The following is a 17,985-nucleotide window of genomic DNA, read 5'->3' as shown; positions in this document are numbered from 1 at the left end:
CTGGCCAAAATGGTGAAACCCTGTCTCTACTAAAAATACAAAACAACATTAGCCGGATGTGATGGTGTGCGACTGTAATTCTAGCTACTCGGGAGGCTGAGGCAAGAGAATCACTTGAACCTGGGAGGCAGAGGTTGCAGTGAGCCAAGATCATGCCACTGTACTTCAGCCAGGGTGACAGAGCAAGACTCCATCTCAAAAAAAAAAGAAAAAAAGAAAAAATTAAAATGATAATAGTAATTTAAAAAGTTAACCAGGTGTGATGTGCACCTATAGTACCAGTTAATCAGGGGGCTGAGATGGGAGGATCACTTGAACCCAGGAGGTCGAGGCTGCACTGAGCCATGATAGCACCACTGCACTCCAGCCTAGGCAACAGAGTGAGACCCCGTCTCAAAATAATAATAATAAATAAAATTTCCAATCAGAGAAAGCAATTAGTATTTTACTCAACAAAGATTTGTCCAGTCCCTCAAACATTAAAGGGATTTATTTATACGTTAAAACTATTGCTGGGCATGGTGGTGCACACCTGTAGTCCCAGCTACTTGGGAAGCTGAAGCAGGAGGATTCCATGAGCCCGGGAGATTGAGGCCAGCTTGGGCAACATAGTGAGACCCCATCTCTTTTTAAAAAAAGATAAAACAAATTTAGAAGAACTCATCAACATTAGAATTGCAAGCAGAGGGGGCTAGGTACAGTGGCCTATTGCCTGTAATCCCAACACTTTGGGAGGTCAAGGTGGGTGGATCACTTGAGGTCAGGAGTTCAAGAACAGCCTGGCCAACATGGTGAAACCCCGCAGCTACTGAAAAAAAAAATACAAAAATATTAGCTAGATGTGGCGGTGCACGCCTGTAATCCCAGCTACTCAGGAGGCGGAGGCACAAGAATCCCTTGAACCTAGGAGGCAGAGGTTGCAGTGAGCTGAGATCGCGCCACCACACTCCAGCCTGGGCAACAGAGCAAGACTACGTCTCAAAAGAAAAAAAAATTGTAAGCAGAGGGTAATTAATAGAAGTATATTTCACATCTGTCCCTTGTGGGCGTCTTTTCCAGAGTTCCATATCCAGACTCTCAAACCATGTTTTGGGATCATCCAAACATTCCATCCTCCTGACTCCATAAACTATTGGATTCATAACCTGCTCCATACTTGAAAACACGGGGATTGGAATTTGGTAAGTGTTGATGTTTCATTTTTTCTCTCTTTAGTTGTCAACAATGGACGGTACCTGTAGAGTAATGCTTTTGTAATTCTTCTCTCTGGAGTCTTCATCAGAAGATGTGACTGGACTCCTGACTAGTCTAGTTGTTTTCACATTGTTTGAATGTGCTATGTGTACCGAGAAATGTTGTGAAGTCTTCTGAGGAGTTCCATCCTTTCACATTTTCTCCTCTCTTTCATGAGTATTTAAATTCTTTTGGGCACGGTGGCTCATGCCTGTAATCCCAGCACTTCGGGAGGCCGAGGCGGGCAAATCACGAGGTCAGGAGTTCGAGACCAGCTGACCAACACAGTGAAACCCCATCTTTACTAAAAATACAAAAAATTGCTGGGCGTGGTGGCAGGTGCCCGTAATCTCACTACTCAGGAGGTTGAGGCAGGAGAATCGCTTGAACCCAGGAGGCGGAAGTTGCAGTGAGCCGAGATCGCACCACTGCATGCCAGCCCAGGCGACAGTATGAGACTCCATCTCAAAAAAAAAAAAAAAAAAAAAAAAAAATTCTTTATCATTGCTCTATTGATTTTTTCCCAAAGTGACTTTACATAGAGAAAAGTGGAATTTCAGCTGGGCACAGTAGCTCACACCTGTAATCCCAGTGTTTTGGAAGGCCAAGGCAGGAGGATTGCTTGAGGCTGGAAATTCAAGATCAGCCTGGGCAACATAGCAAGACCCCATCTCTACAAAGATTTAAACATTATCTAGGACTACAGGTGGCATGTGCCTGTAGTCCCAGATACTTGGGAGGCTGAGGCAGGAGGATCACTTGAGCCCAGGAGTTCGAGGCTGCAGTGAGCCATGATCACAACACTGTACTCTAGCCTAGGCAACAGAGCAAGACCTTATCTCAAAAAATAAAATAAAATAAAAATAAAAGTGGATTTTGAGACTCAGAAAGACTTGCTCACCACTCATGGCCAGTTGAATAATGCAGAACATAAGTAGTTCAACCAAACTCCAAAAACAACTCTGCTTTAGGCATACTGCCTATTGGCAACCCTATTCCATCCCCACTGTCAAATTTCTCTAGCTCCATAACTGCTTTTGTTTTTCTCTTTTTTTCTTTTTTTTGAGACCAAGTCTTGCTCTGTCACCCAGGTTGGAGTGCAGTGGCATGATATTGGCTCACTACAAGCTCTGCCTCCTGGGTTCACGTCATTGTCCTCCCTCAGCCTCCTGAGTAGCTGAGACTACAGGCGCCTGCCACCATGCCCAGCTAATTTTTTTTCTGTATTTTTAGTAGAGACAGGGTTTCACTGTGTTAACCAGGATGGTCTCGCTGTCCTGACCTTGTAATCCGCCCTCCTCGGGCTCCTAAAGTGCTGGGATTACAGGCGTGAGCCACCACGCCAGCCTGCTTTTGTTTTTCATAACGCTTCTTTGTTTATTGTCTACCTCCCCTTCTAGAATGTAAGCATCATGAGCACGGACAACGTTTTTGTTCAGCACTAGATGCTCAGCACTTGGAGTAGTAACTGGTACACAGAAGGCACTCCGTAAATATTTTTTGATTGAATGCATGATGTATTTTTTAAGTTTTCTTTTACATTTTATACTTTTAAAATAGAGATGAGGTTTTGTTATGTTACTCAGGCTGGTCTTGAACTCCTGGCCTCAAGCAATCCTCCAGCCTCAGACTCCCAAAGTGCTAGGGTTACAAGCATGAGCCACCACACCTGGCCCTTGTTTTTTCTTTGTTTGTTTCTTTCTTTCAAGAGGTTGATGTGGGTTGGGCACAGTGGTTCATGCTTGTAATCTCAGCACTTTGGGAGGTTGAGGTGGGTGGATCACCTGAGGTCAGGAGTTCAAGACCAGCCTGACCAACATGGAGAAACCCAGTGTCCACTAAAAATACAAATTAGCTAGGCGTGGTGGCACATGCCTGTAATCCCAGCTACTCAGGAGGCTGAGGCAGGAGAATCGCTTGAACCCAGCAGGCACAGGTTGCGGTGAGCCGAGATCATGCCATTGCACTCCAGTTTGGGCAACAAGAGTGAAACTCCGCCCCACCCCGCCCCACCACACACACACACACACACACACACACACACACACACACAAAGGGGCTGATGCACATTCGGATCTCTAGGGATCTAATGAAAGTCTGGTTTTTCCCTGAACACTTTTATCGATGACTAAGACAATAATACTGATGGCATGCTGAACAAATTTACAGATGACACACACTAGAAAGAATAACAAATAGGTTGGAGGATACAATCAGATTCTCTCCCCACCCCCAATCCTGACAAAATGTAATAATGAATCATATCAAACAATACAGAGTTTAATGGGTACCAATATAAAGTACTCAAAGATCCCCAAATTGAATTGTACAAGTACTGAGTGGGGGCGAGATGGCTTACAGCTACACACGGCAGGAAGATTTACAGTCTCCTGTTGATTGTAAGAAGATGATGAGTCAACACAGTGGGATGTAGCTTTTTAAAAAATCAATCTTTTGTTGTATTAATAGAAATGTAATGTTCCAGAGGGGAACTAGTTCTCTAGTACTCACCAACGATCAGACCACATTTATCGTGTTTTATGAATTCTGGGCTTCAGACATTCAGATACATTGGTCAACAAAGGATTATATGAGAAAAATAAAAAGGATAATAAGAAATCTGGTGCACAGAGTTATTTAGAAATAACAAAAAGATCCAAGGTTGTATGTAGGTGTGTAAGGAGGGTGAAAACTAGCATATGTAGCTACCTTTCAAAGTTTGAGGTCTATCCGGCAGAGGAGAGATTTGATTTCTTCTGGGTAATCCTAATGGCAGATTGAGGGCCAATGAGTGGAAGATGTAAGCATGTGTATTTCAACCCATTAACACTGGTCAGCTGCTAGATCTGCCTAGCAGCCAAATGACAACCATTGGAAGTAGTAAATTCCCTGACCCTGGTACCCAGAAGCGGGGCAGTCATGCCCCATTCACTGGGTACATTTGTGATAGAAGTTCAAACACCCGAGTGAGGAAATGAGGAGAATAGACTTGTTTATAATAGCAAACACATAGTGAGTGCGTACTGTATGGCAAGCACCATAATACGTGATTAACGTGGTTGTCATTTCTAATACATCAATCCCACTAGCTCATTTTACAGATGAGAAAGTGAGGCTTAGAGGGATTAAGCAATTTGTCCAAGAACTTACACTTTGGTACAAAGCAGATCTAGGATTTGAACCCAGGCAGTCAGATCCCAAACCTTAATTATTATTCTATAAGGACCCCAAGGCGGGTGTGGTGGTACACCTTTGTAGTCCCAGATACTGGGGAGGCTGAGGCAGGAGAATCACTAGAATTCAGAAGTTCAAGACTGCAGTGAGCTATGATCACACCACTGCACTCCAGCTTGGGCATCAGAGCGAGACCTTGTCTCTAAAATAAGTAAATCAAAATAAAAGTAAAGTACAAGGACTTTTACTTCTAGAAAGCTGTTCTTTCCCACCTTGAGATCCTATCACTCTAATGAAATAATCAAACCGAGGAGTTTATCTCAAAGGGTGGATGATTCTATAGTACGTAGGTTCCCTCTGTATGTAATATGCAGGAACTGTATTAGTCTGGCCATTTGCCACTTGGGCATACTTGATGGAGCCCACCATAGGATCTGGCATACAGTAGGTGCTTGCTAATTATTTATTAAGTGAAAAGAATGAACAAATGCTACAAATACAACACTGGCGGGATCTGAAATGACAGAATCTCAATATATTGTGCCTGAAGAAAAGCACACTTTTGGGTGGTCTACTGAGGAGCCTCAGCAAAAGTGATAATCCATCATTCCCAGCAAAGGCCTTGAGAATTGCTGTGCAATTGTTTGAACGATATTCATTTAAACAAATATTTATTGAGTACTGGTCCTGTGCCAGGTATGTCCAATGTGTGAAGGATGCAGAGCTGAATCGGAGGATGTACTGTCAGTGGGGGAGAAGACTTGTGGGCAAATTCTTACAGTACCTTGCGACAAGTGCTATAGCAGTTCCATGTATGCTTTTTAAGTATGATGGAAGCAAAGAACAGAAAGGAACTAATTCTGCTAGGTTGAAGGAGTCATCTGATACTTGATTATGTTTTATTTATTTATTTACTTACTTTTATTATTATTCTTTTTTTTTTGAGATGGGATCTCCCTCTGTTGCCCAGGCTGGAGTGCAGTGGCTTAATCTCAGCAACCTCTGCCTCCTGGGTTCAAGTGATTCTCCTCCCTCAGCCTCCCAAGTAGCTGGGATTACAGGTGCCTGCCACCATGCCCAGCTATTTTTTGTTTTGTTTTTAGTAGAGATGGGGTTTCACCATGTCAGGCTGTTCTCGAACTCCTGACCTCAGGTGATCCACCCGCCTCGACCTCTCAAAGGGCTGGGATTATAGGTGTGAGCCACCGCCCCCAGCCATTGATTATGTCTTAAAAATATCTTCCACATATGTGTTACTTGAGTTTATTCAGTCTTCATAAAGACCATGTGAGATCGTGACCCCTTCTTGTACAGAAGATGAAATAGAGTCTTACAGAGCTTGGGTGAGCTCCCAGGATCATATAGCTAGTAAAAATAATTGCCCACATTGATTGAGTGCTTAGAGTATCTGCAACTCTGTTCTAAACCATCTTAAGACATTTAATCCTCTAAAGTAGTTATTGATATCGTTGTCATTTTACAAATAAGAAAACCGAGTCACAAGATTTAAGAGTCTTGCCTATAGTCACATAGCTAGAAAGTGGAAAACCAGGATTTCCACCCACACTGTCTAACTTTAGCAGGCAGACACTGATCCACTGCACTAAATTGCCTTGTCTAGTCCCCCAAAGAGCTGGAACTGACACACTTGGACTCTGATTCTGAGTTCAGTTCTCTTTCAAGTGACCTTGCTCATTAGCAGATACTGCATCCAAATGAGAAGAAATGGTCATGTGGATCCAAGGAGGCTTGTGTAGTACCTGCATCCGTGGTATGGTGGTATGGTGGGAGGGCTATGGTGAAGTCTGTAACGTGCATGAACTTAACCACTGACAAGCATTATGCACAAGCTTTAGATTTTCTATGTTGTAGGTATTCAAGGTTTTTTCAGGGCAGTCAGAATTTTTTCTTTTTGAGACAGAGTCTCGCTCTGTTGCCTAGGCTGGAGTGCAGTGGCGTGATCATGGCTCACTATAACCTGGAACTCTTGGGCTCAAGTGATCCTCCCACCTCAGTTTCTCGAAGAGCTGGAATTACAGGTATGAACTACCACATCTGCAGAATTTGGCCTGTTCTCCAGGTCAGCATCCTGGGCTCTATGGACTATGATTTGTTACTCATAGGAACTAGCCACCAACACTTACTCTGCAGCCTTTTGGCTGGTTTAAATTTTTCTAAACAGAAGACATAAACCATTCAGAATGAAACAAGTTAAATTCAATACCTGTATATTAGCAAGAATGGAATACAGAAATGGAGAAATAAAGCACATAATTGTTTAAATTGCCCAGCTTTCTCTCCATAATAAAAATTATTGGATTGAAACACAGTTCAGGGTTGGACACGGTGACTCATGACTGTACTCCCAACACTTTGGGAGGTCAGGGTGGGAGGATCACTTGAGCCCAGGGGTTTGAGACCAGCCTGGGCAACATAGCAAGACCCCATCTCTAAAAATTTTTTAAATTAGCCAGGCGTGGTGGTGCACAGCTGTAGTCCCAGCTACTTGGGAGGCTGAAGTAGGAGAATCACTTGAACCAAGGAGGTAGAGGCTGCAGTGAGCCATGATTGTGCAACTATACTCTAGCTTGGGTGACACAGTGAGACCCAGTCTCCAAAGAAAACAGAAGAAAGAGAAAAATAGTTCAGTCTGATATTATTGTGTCTTAACAATTAAGTTGGTCTGGCTCTGTGGCAAATCTGAGAAAGAACTGGTTTTTAAAACGAATGAAGGAGATTCCTTCCTTTTTAGTAATTACTACTTATGTTAATGTGGACATGACCTATATGATTGAAGATATTGTGTCTTTAAAATTGACATCTCTCAGAATTTTTGGAGATTTGGTCATTTTAAAATCAGCTGCAGGTTCGGATTTCTGTGGCAGGCGGTGGGGCAGAAAATTCAATGTTGTTTGGTATTCAATACAGGTGGGGTTTTGGTATTGCTTGGTTTTTAGTGTTTTGTTTTGTCATTTATGGAGATTTAGTAGATTCGACTGATTATCTTGGCCTTTGTGTTTGTGGACTTCTATTTTCTTGGCTTCAGTTCCTTGGAAACGTTTGTTTTGATGGTGGCAGGAGAGCTGGTTTAGTCATGTTTTATTTTTGTTGTTCCTATTTATTTCTAATATCCTTTAGCTCAAGTCCACTTACAAAGTATCATGTAACCTGTCTTTATGTCTCCACAAATGAAATGTTCCTAGTAGTAACTCTAGTGTAACCTTATAGGAATAGTTAATTTGATATCCAGTTGATGCCCATCGAGATGGTTCTGTAGTATTAGAACAAGGGTATGGTTTGGAAATTATGTTTGAAATTTATAATTGGATTTGGCATTTAGCAAATGAAATTTCAAGTGTCTTAGATCAACAAGTAGCCATATTCATATAAACGTATTTTCCTTTTCATCTCTGAGTCAACAAAAGTTGGAAAATTCTTTTCTCACATATTCCATTTTTCAACTAAACCTGTCCCAAGGTAAATTACTTTTAAAAAACCACATCCCAAACAAACAGTTTTTCATAAAGCTATGAGTACATGAATAGAGTAGGCCCCACTGGCATTTGGGATGTACGAGTAATTAGAACTCTCAGTTTTTCAAACATGTAATTTACTACAGTTGAGGTTTTTAATTCTTAACTTTGAGTCCGATGGGATGAAACAAGTGACCCTTGCTGGAAATATGTCAAGAATTAACTTTCTCAGGTTGACCTTTAGTTTGCTGGTCATCACATTCAAACACTGTGTATTCCCAGGCTTGAAGATGTTGGAACCTTCCTAAGTTTGTTAAAAGATTAAGGCAGAAGGCTAGCGCTGCTTTGCTGCTGTGAAGAACAGACTTCCCTCCTCCTTCTCCTTTTAATTGGTTTCTGCATGAGAGAGAGCATGCACCACCTCAGCGGGCCCCGTCTTTCCTCCAATAGTTACCTTGTACCTCTTGTTTTTGCAACCAGATAGATGTCTATCATCCTTTCAACTGATTTGACATCCTTTCTAGTACAAGGCCCAGTACTAGACACCAAGGACTATTACAAATGCTCTCAGTCACCATTGTTCATAACTTAAAAGTGGCAACAAAATCTGGAATAACTCAATGACTGTATGATCTTGAGCAAGCAACTTAATCTCTCTCCAAAATAACGATTTCAAGCGTGGGCAACATGGCAAAACCCTGTCTCTACAAAAAATAAAAAAATTAGCTGGGCCTGGTGGTATGCACCTGTAGTCCCAGCTACTAAGGAGGCTGAAGTGGAAGGATCCCTTGAGCCCAGGAGGTCGAGACTGCAGTGAGCTATGATGGCACCACTGCACTCCAGCCTGGGTGACAGATCAAGACCCTGTCTCGAACAAACCAACAAACAAACCAAAAATAATAAAATAGCTATTTCACAAATAGCTTGGGATTATATGTGAAAATACTTAGCACAAAGCTTGGAACATAGTTGCAAGTGTAAATTGAATTTATGTGCAGTATATAATAATCCATGGAAAGTCAAATGGACAGATGGACCGAAATCAAAATTGTCTGCCTCTAGCCATTTGTTAAATCAAAGTTTCACTTTCAAATGAATAACTAAATCTACCTATGATTTTGCTTTAAAGTCTACATTCAGAGTAAAAAAGTACTTCCATGATAATCTGTTCATAGATTTCATGACAGGAGCTGACAAGGGTTTATTTAGGAGAAAATGACATGTGAACAAGCAGAAGAAGGAAGATTAGATAAATAAAATGTCTATTTCAAAATAAATGAAGAAGGGACAATTATCTGATAATAGAACATTCAGATGGTGATATAATTATAAAATAGACTTGTTTTTGTAAGTTGGTTTAAAACATTTTTATTGACCTTAAAGGAATAACTTTTTTATAATTGAATGATAAACCAGGCAGTACCTTGTATTAACTAGTAATAAACTACAAATATCCGTTAACTATATTTTTCTTTAATTGCATCTGCTGTCATGGCCTTACATTTATTTTAGTGATTAAAAAAGAGTGATTTGATTTGATAACTGCCTGTCCTCTCTGCATATCAGAAAATCGGAAGGAGCAGCCTTCCCTCTGACTCACTTAGCTGTGAAAACAGTACTCTGCCAAATTACGGGGAACCAACACTGTAGTAAAACCATAAGAAAATTTTGCTAAGAAACCTTTTCTCATCTGCAAATTACTTGACTGAAACCTGAGATGCTGGATTTCAGCACAAAGGTGGCTTTGGAGGAGAAAGTTTGTGCCAAACGGGATCTCTTGTTTTTGTATTATGTAAAAAGGAGGAAAAAAATGAACAGTTTACTCCTAAGCTATAAATTTAAAATTATCCTATTACATCAAATGACAGAATTTCCAAACCTCAAACTTTCCTTTAGAGCTATATTTTCATAAACTATGATCTGTACACAATCAAAACTAAACGTAATTGAATATTAAATAATTAGCCTTGCCTAGTTGTATTTAAAGAGTACTGGGCAAAGTTATTTTATTCACTGCATCAGAAGTGAATTATACTTGAATTGCAAAAATGGCAATACATGTGCAGTATAAAATACAGAATACAGAGTAAAAGAAGAAAATAAAAATCACCAAGATGATTCTATCACTCAGAGATATCGTCATTAAAATTTTGTTTTAAATTTATACACACATACAAACAGACACACGCACACACATACACATACCAGAATACCACGATATATAAATGCATATTAATGGTTTATTTTAGAAAAATGAAACATAAGGAAAAGTAAACAGAAAGCATAAAGAACCCCATGTCTAATTGGACCTCATGTCTAGCCCAATATCCCATTCCTCTCCCCATCTTATTTTATTTTGAAGCAAATTCCAGATATTATATTATTTCATCCATAAATTTTGATATGGCTAGGGGTGGTGGCTCATTCCTATAATCCCAGCACTTTCACAGGCTGGGGCAGGAGGATCGCTTGAGGCCATTAGTTTGAGTCCAGCCTGGTCTATGTAGTAAAACTTTGCCTCTACAAAAAATTAAAAAATTAACTGTGTGTGGTGGTGAGTGCCTATAATCCCAACTAGTGGGAGAATAAGGTGGGAGGATCATTTGAGCCCAGGAGTTCAAGACTGCAGTGAGCTACAATTGTGCCACTGCACTCCAGCCTGGGTGACAGACTGACACTCTGTCTAAAATATATATATTTCAATATGAATCTTTAAAAGATAAGGACTTGTAAAAAACATAACCATTATCATATCTACATTAACTAATACAATTTTTTAGTAGTATGAAATATTCAGTGTTGGAATTTTTGATTGTCTCACAAATCTTATAACTTAATTTTGTTGTTGTTTTTTCTTTTCTTTTCTTTTTTTTTTTTTTTTTTTTTTTTTTTTTTTTTTTTTTGAGATGGAGTCTCACTCTGTCACCCAGGCTGGAGTGCAGTGGCGTGATCTCAGCTCACTGCAACCTCCACCTCCTGGGGTCAAGCGATTCTCCTGCCTCAGCCTCCCAAGTAGCTGGGATTACAGGCACCCACCACCATGCTCAGCTAATTTTTATATTTTTAGTACAGACAGGGTTTCACCATGTTGGCCAGGATGGCCTCGAACTCCTGACATCGTGATCTACCCTGCTCGGCCTCCCAAAGTATAACTTACTTTTATAGTTTGCTTGTTGACGCAGGATCCAAATAAGGTTCACGCACTGAGGTCGGTTGATATGTCTCTCAAATCTCTTTGAATTTAAATTCCATAAATCTCTTTTAATTTCATTTTTTTCCTCGTAACTTATTTGTTGCAAAAACCAAGTTGCTTGTCCTGTAGAACTCCCCACAGTCTGGAGGTCTCCGATTGCATTCCTATGATGTAGCTCAACATAGGAGCTGTACTATAACTGTTCCTCTGTCCTCTAACTACGTACAGGCCCGACCAGATTCATACATATATATATTTTTTCCTTTTTTTGGCAAGAGTGCTTCCTAGGGAGTGGAGTAGTTTGCCGTTAGGTGGTACATAAAAATCTCTTCTTTTGTGATGTTACCTGGATCTATTAGTTCATTAAGGATTGTAAAAATGGTAATATTTTAATCCTATCATTCCTTGGCATGTGCCAATGGTGCTTGCTTTGTCTTATTTTTAAATTACTTTTGTTTTCTCTATTCCAATTATAATTTGAACTCATTCATTGAAATGTATTTGGGTCCCCGGTAGCTCGCCGTGATAGTATAGTGGTTAGTACTCTGCGTTGTGGCCACAGCAACCTCGGTTCGAAATGTATTTAATGTGCTTATGTGCGTATTATTTATTATTCTTATTAATGCTTAAATTATCCTCATTGGTCTACGATAGCATCTTCAAATTGGTTCTTGACATCTTTTGACACAACCCTAGAGTTTTTGATAGCTCTCCTGCTATTTGGTACAAGATGGCATAGGCTCACCTTATATATTTCCACATAGTAAAAATTACTTATATTTAAGATGTGAATATATATAAATATAATACAAAACCTTAGGGTAGAAACTATTTATAATACCAAAAGACTGGAAATAACCCCAATGTCTATTAATAGAGGACTGGTTGAATAAACTATGATACCTACACACAACGGAGTCTGTGTAGCTATAAAATGGAAGTAGGATTTTATTTATTTATTTATTTATTTTGAGACATAGTCTCGCTCTGTTGCCCAGGCTGGAGTGCAGTGGTGATATCTCAGCTCACTGCAACCTCCGCCTCCTGGGTTCAAGTGATTCTCCTGCCTCAGCTTCCCGAGTAGCTGGGATTACAGGCGCCTGCCACCACGCCTAGCTAATTTTTGTAATTTTAGTAGAGATGGGATTTCACTAGCCTGGCCAGGCTGGTCTCGAACTACTGACCTCAGGCAATCTGCCTGCCTTGGCCTCCCAAAGTGCTGAGATTATAGGCATGAGCCACCACGCCTGGCCAGAAGTAGGATCTTTAAATATACTTATTATGGATTGATCTGTAGGATATATTATAAGTAAAAAAATTGGGGTAGAAATGTGAGTCTACAATGCTACCATATATGTCAGAAGAGATATATATGTAAATTTATATGCCTACACACATATATGCATGCATACACACACATATGTAAATACATTTGCTTATATTAGAAAACAAAGAATAGGAGGATTCACATCACAAAATATTAATAATAGTTATTTATGAAAAAGGGAGGAAAGAAAGTGGGGGGATAGGGATAGAAACTAGACTTCTTTGAATTCACCTTGTTTTGTAGATTTGACTTTGGCCAGGCTGGTCTCGAACTCCTAACCTCAGGTGATCTACCTGCCTTGGCCTCCCAAAGTGCTGGGATTACAGGAGTGAGCCACCACACCCGGCCTAATTGTGGGATATTCTAATCTTATTATGCCTGCTGTCCTTGAGAAGCAGGATTCTCAGCATGAGAGGAAGGGAATATAGATATAACATGGAGGCGGTTAGGCAGAAATCCTGTGGTCCCGAATTTGAATTGAGAGTTGATATAAATTTAAGATGTATATGTACATGTATAGACAGATCTCCTAGGTCCTCCGTTCACTGAAAAACCTAGAAATATGACTAAGCCAGAAGCAATGAGCACCCTTGTTATCTATATTATGATATGATATACATACACATATATCATAAATACATATTCATATATACATAAATTTCATATATGTGTAGCATCAATTATTTAGCTATTCTTCTATTTCCGGTTATTTAGATGTTCCCAGTTCTTTGCACTTATATATAATAAGTGTGGCAAAGCAATTGTGCACTTATTATTTCCTTCATACACTTTTCTGTAAGTAGAATTACCCGACTAGAGGGTAGGAACATATTTAAACTCTTGATTAGTATTGTCAGATCACCTCCAGAAAGGTTATACCAGGTTACATGCTAAGTGGCAGTGGGGGAGAGAGTGACTGATTCACTGCATTAATAGTCATAGACATTTTAGACATTTACGCTGACATAGTTCTGCCGATCTGTGTCAGGTAGAACGGTGCCTTTTTTGTTTTCCCTTTTGATTTTCTTATAGAGAAATTTTAAAAAGCAATAATACCATATGGAAAAACTACACTGCTGTAACATTTTCATATTTACTTTATAAATTAATAACTGTATATTTGACTCCTTAAAAGTCCTACTTATTTGCCCTTTATATCTCAAGAAAATCCTGCAAAGTGCTCCTTTACTGATACAATTTTGTGTGTAGATGGAAGAGCTATTTCATCACCAAGCTATTCTGCATTTGAAAAGAAGGAGGAAATAGTTTATCCCTCCATGAAATGGTATTGACAGGAAGCAATCCACAAAGATTAGAATGGGCTCGTCAAACTTAATGTGTTCCTTATAATTAATGCATTGAATTATAAATCCTTTCATTGTAAACATACATATATCATGAATGTATTAAGATGAATTTTTATATCTTTTGGTAATTTTGGCAGTTATCTTTGAAATTCCTGGGGTTTTTTATTGTAAACTTACCTTCGCAAAGCTCATTATATGTGAAACTTTATTTTCCAAACATAGTTTAGGAAATTAACTAACTTTGTAAACATTATTTTAATGTATCTTCTATATGCAACTGAACCATGATTATGAAAGCAAAAAAAAGTAGATTGTAGACTGTTATAGCTAGAGCAATCTTAAAGATTGGCTGGCCTAACCCCTTCATTTTAAACTTTTTGAAAATGAAGACAAAGGGCAGTTATGTAACTTCATTAAAGTCATACAGCTACTTTGTGAGAGTGTGACAAAATCCCAAACTGATTTGGTACAGTGTCCTTTCCATGTCGCTTCTCAGAGTTAGCAAAACTTGAAAGCAATACACAAAACCAAATATAATTGTAGTGTTAGGGAAATGGGATTTGGCATGTCTACTTTCAAATTTTGATTATGTCACCTTTTCGTCACCTTTTCAATAAAAATTCTATAGACAATGGAAGAACAACTACATTATAAAATTAGGTAAAAGAGCACCTTTGTTATTTGAGAAGCTAGAAATAAATTACAGGTTTTCTAATACTTAGCAGGGATTTGTAGCAATCAAAATGCAGACCATCGATGACTTGTTAGGGGTGCAAAAGTCATTGTGGGTTTTGCCATTATTTTAATAGCAAAAAATGCAATTATTTTTGCATCAACCTAATACAATGGTTTATCATGATTTTTTGACTTTACAGTGGTGTGAAAGTGACATGCATTCGCCTGGGCACGGTGGCTCACACCTGTAATCCCAGCACTTCGGGAGGCCGAGGCGGGTGGATCACGAGGTCAGGAGATCGAAACCATCCTGGCTAACATGGTGAAACCCGTCTCTACTAAAAAATACAAAAAATTAGCCAGGAGTGGTGGTGGGTACCTGTAGTCCCAGCTACTTGGGAGGCTGAGGCAGGAGAATGGTGTGAACCTGGTAGGCAGAGCTTGCAGTGAGCTGAGATCACACCCACTGTACTCCAACCTGGGCGACAGAACAAGACTCTGTCTCAAAAAAAAAAAAAAAAGTGACATGCCTTCAGCAGGAACCATATGTCAAATTTAGAATCTTCATCTTTTCCTGGGCTAGCAATATGCAGATACTACTCTCTTGTGAAGTTGGGCCAAGTCACCTAACACAAAGCCCATTTTATAATAAAGTGTTGAATTTCTCATGTAATTTACTGAATACCATATTGCAGGCATTCTGAACATGTTTCAGGTAGGCTCGGCTAAGCTTCGATATGTGGTAGATTAAGTGTATTATATGCATTTTTGACTTTTGTTATTTTCAGCCTATGATGGGTTTATCAGGACATAACCCCATTGTAAGTTGAGGAGCACCTGTACACAGCATCTGAGCGCCTCATGTATGTATTCATAGGCACTGTTGTAAGTACTTTGTTTGCATTATCTCGATGAATTCTAACGATAATCTCAAGCACAAAGAGAGTATGTGACTTGCCACCAGGTAGTCCTAAGAATGTCAGACTCAAGATTTGAACCTAGTTAGTCATAGATACAGTGGGCTATTTGAAGTTTCAAGCCTCAACTGTCATTGCCGCCACTACTGAGGGTTGCTGTGATTGTCTGACTCCCCCCAGCTGTCTTCCTACAGGATCAAAGTTTCCACTTGAGAAATTCTTACATAGCCAGGCACGATGGCTCAAGCCTGTAATCCCAGCACTTTGGGATGCTGAGGCAGGCAGATCACTTGAAGCCAGGAGTTCAAAACCAGTCCCAGCAACATGGTGAAGCCCTGTCTCTACAAAAAAATACAAAAAAAAAAAAAAAAAAAAAAAATGTAGCAGCTGGGTGTGTCGGTGTGTGCCTATAGTCCCAGCTACTTGGGATGTGAGGTGGGAGGATCACCTGAACCCAGGAGGTCAAGGCTGCAGTGAGCCATGTTCACAACACTATACTCTAGTCCAGCTGACAGAGAGAGACACCGTCTCAAAAATAAAAAAATTCCTTGGAGCAAAAATTTTTAGAGACAATCTGCCTTCATCTGCCACTTGCTATGTGATTTTTCATTCCTCATCTGTAACATAGGTGTGATATCTACCTCATAGAATTGTTGGAGGACTAAATTAGAGAAATCGTATTCATTTTTTAGCCGAATAGCTGGGACGCAGTTATCATCAGCTATGGTCATCACTATTAGTATTATTAATATCATCACCATTATTATTTCTTTCTCTCCTTTTGACCTCTTTTTTCATGCAAAAGCTCCTGAAAAGGATAATACATTACCCAAGAAGCTGGTGACTCATCAGTTGTTTTTTTCCTAACAGAAGAGAGCAGAGCGGTATTAAGGCTGAAGGAAGGAAAGAGGTAGAGACCTCAAAGACAACTTACCAGAGGCTGGGAAGGGAAGGGGGAGTGGGGGATGAAGGGACATTGGCTAATAGGTACAAACATAGAGTTAGATAGTAGAAGTAAATTCTAGTATTCAGCAGTACAGTAGGGAAATTAAAGTTGACTGTAATTTATTATATATTTTACCCCACATTAGTTGGGATACATTTACACAGCAGTTCATTTGGAGTCTAGTCTTGTATTTGGGATCCTGTAATCTTTATTAGTTTCTGGAGCTCATTAAGGAATGAGGAAGGGCACTGCCAGCAGTGGTGACAGACCTTCTGTCCCTGCCCGAGGAATCCCGTCCACCGTGGCCACCTGCCTGTCCATGCTGCAGTGGGAAGTGGGCAACAACCCTCCGCAAGCTCTTCTGTTTTCTGTGCCGGGAAACGGGCCTTTTGCCATGGAAAAATTTCTCATTGTACCCGTTAAGTACAGAACACATATTGCACAATATGTAAGATCTTATTGAGACTTCTTGTTAGGCCGGGCACTCAGGTCTGTAATCCCAGCACTTCGGGAGACTGAGGCAGGCGGATCACCTGAGGTCAGGAGTTCAAAACTAGCCTGGCCAAGAAGGCAGAACCCTGTCTCTACTAAAAATATTTTAAAAAGCAGCTGGGCATGGTGGCAAAGTCCCAGCTACTCTGGAGGCTGAGGCAGGAGAATCACTTGAACCTGGGAGGCAGAGGTGAGCCGAGATCACGCCTTTGCACTCTCCAGCCTGGGCTACAGAGTGAAACTCCGTCTCAAACAAACAAACAAATAAACAAACAAACTTCTTATTAACCTGTGTACACACCATGCTTCAAGACTAGGACTGAGTGCCATTCCCGAGGTGTCATTCCACTTTTTACTCAGGGGCTAAAAGTCTAAAGGTGGCCCACAACCACATCCTCACTTTTTTCTCTAGATCACACACTTTGCACTGACGCCTAAAGTCTTACTGTTTAATGCTACCAGCTTCTCCCTCAGGTCAAGTATTCTTATTTTCTGTATTTCATTTTTCACTTTTCATCTTTATGAAAAGGACCGAGCACATGGTAGAATAGAAAATGGTGCAAAAAGATGTTCAGTAAAAGGTGCATCTCATTTCCATCCAGGCTGCCCAGTGCCATTGGCCAGAAGTGCCAACCATTTGTTCATTCATTCAGAAAGTGTGGTGGGGTGCCTCCTCTGTGTTAACCACTGTTTGGGGTTCTTGGAATCTAGCAGCAAACAAATGGATTAGATCCCTGCCTTCTAGTAGGGGTTGATGGGCTACGAGCAAGATATATGAGCAAGTTATCACAGGGTAGGTTAGAAAGTGATGAATGCAGCCTGGGCAACATGGTAAAATTTGTCTCTACAAAAAAAAATTAAAAAAAAAAATTAGCTGGGTGTGGTGGCACACCTGTAGTCCCAGTTACTAGGGAGGCTGAGCTGGGAGGATCACCTGAGCCTGAAAGTGGAGGTTGCAGTAAGCCGAGATCATGCCACTGCACTTCAGCCTGGACAACAGAGAGACCCTGTCTCAAAAAGAAAAAAGGAAAAAGAAAGTGACTAATGCTATGGACAGAAATAAGTAAGGGTGGGGTACAGGGTGATCAGGGTCACTTATGAAATATCTATCACACAAGCTGAGTGTCCATCAACAGATGAATGGATAAAGAAAATGTGGAGATATATATATGTATACACACACACACACACACACACACACACAATGGAATGTTATTCAGCCATTTAAAAAATGAAATCCTGTCGTTT

General features: G+C 40.2%; 1 protein-coding gene across 1 annotated transcript in view; it reads left to right on the top strand.

The window, feature by feature from the left end:
- Window positions 1-17,985, top strand: part of MKLN1 (muskelin 1) — a 400,971-nt gene that overhangs the window by 31,232 nt on the left and 351,754 nt on the right. Inside the window, exon 2 of the mRNA XM_017851289.1 lies at window positions 1,060-1,181. The gene's annotated coding sequence lies outside the window, so the exon portion shown is untranslated. The remainder of the gene's footprint in view (window positions 1-1,059; window positions 1,182-17,985) is intronic.

This window comes from Rhinopithecus bieti, unplaced genomic scaffold, assembly GCF_001698545.2.
Source record: "Rhinopithecus bieti isolate Rb0 unplaced genomic scaffold, ASM169854v2 scaffold_34313, whole genome shotgun sequence".
Lineage (NCBI taxonomy): Eukaryota > Metazoa > Chordata > Mammalia > Primates > Cercopithecidae > Rhinopithecus > Rhinopithecus bieti.
This window is presented reverse-complemented; position numbering and strand designations above follow the sequence as displayed.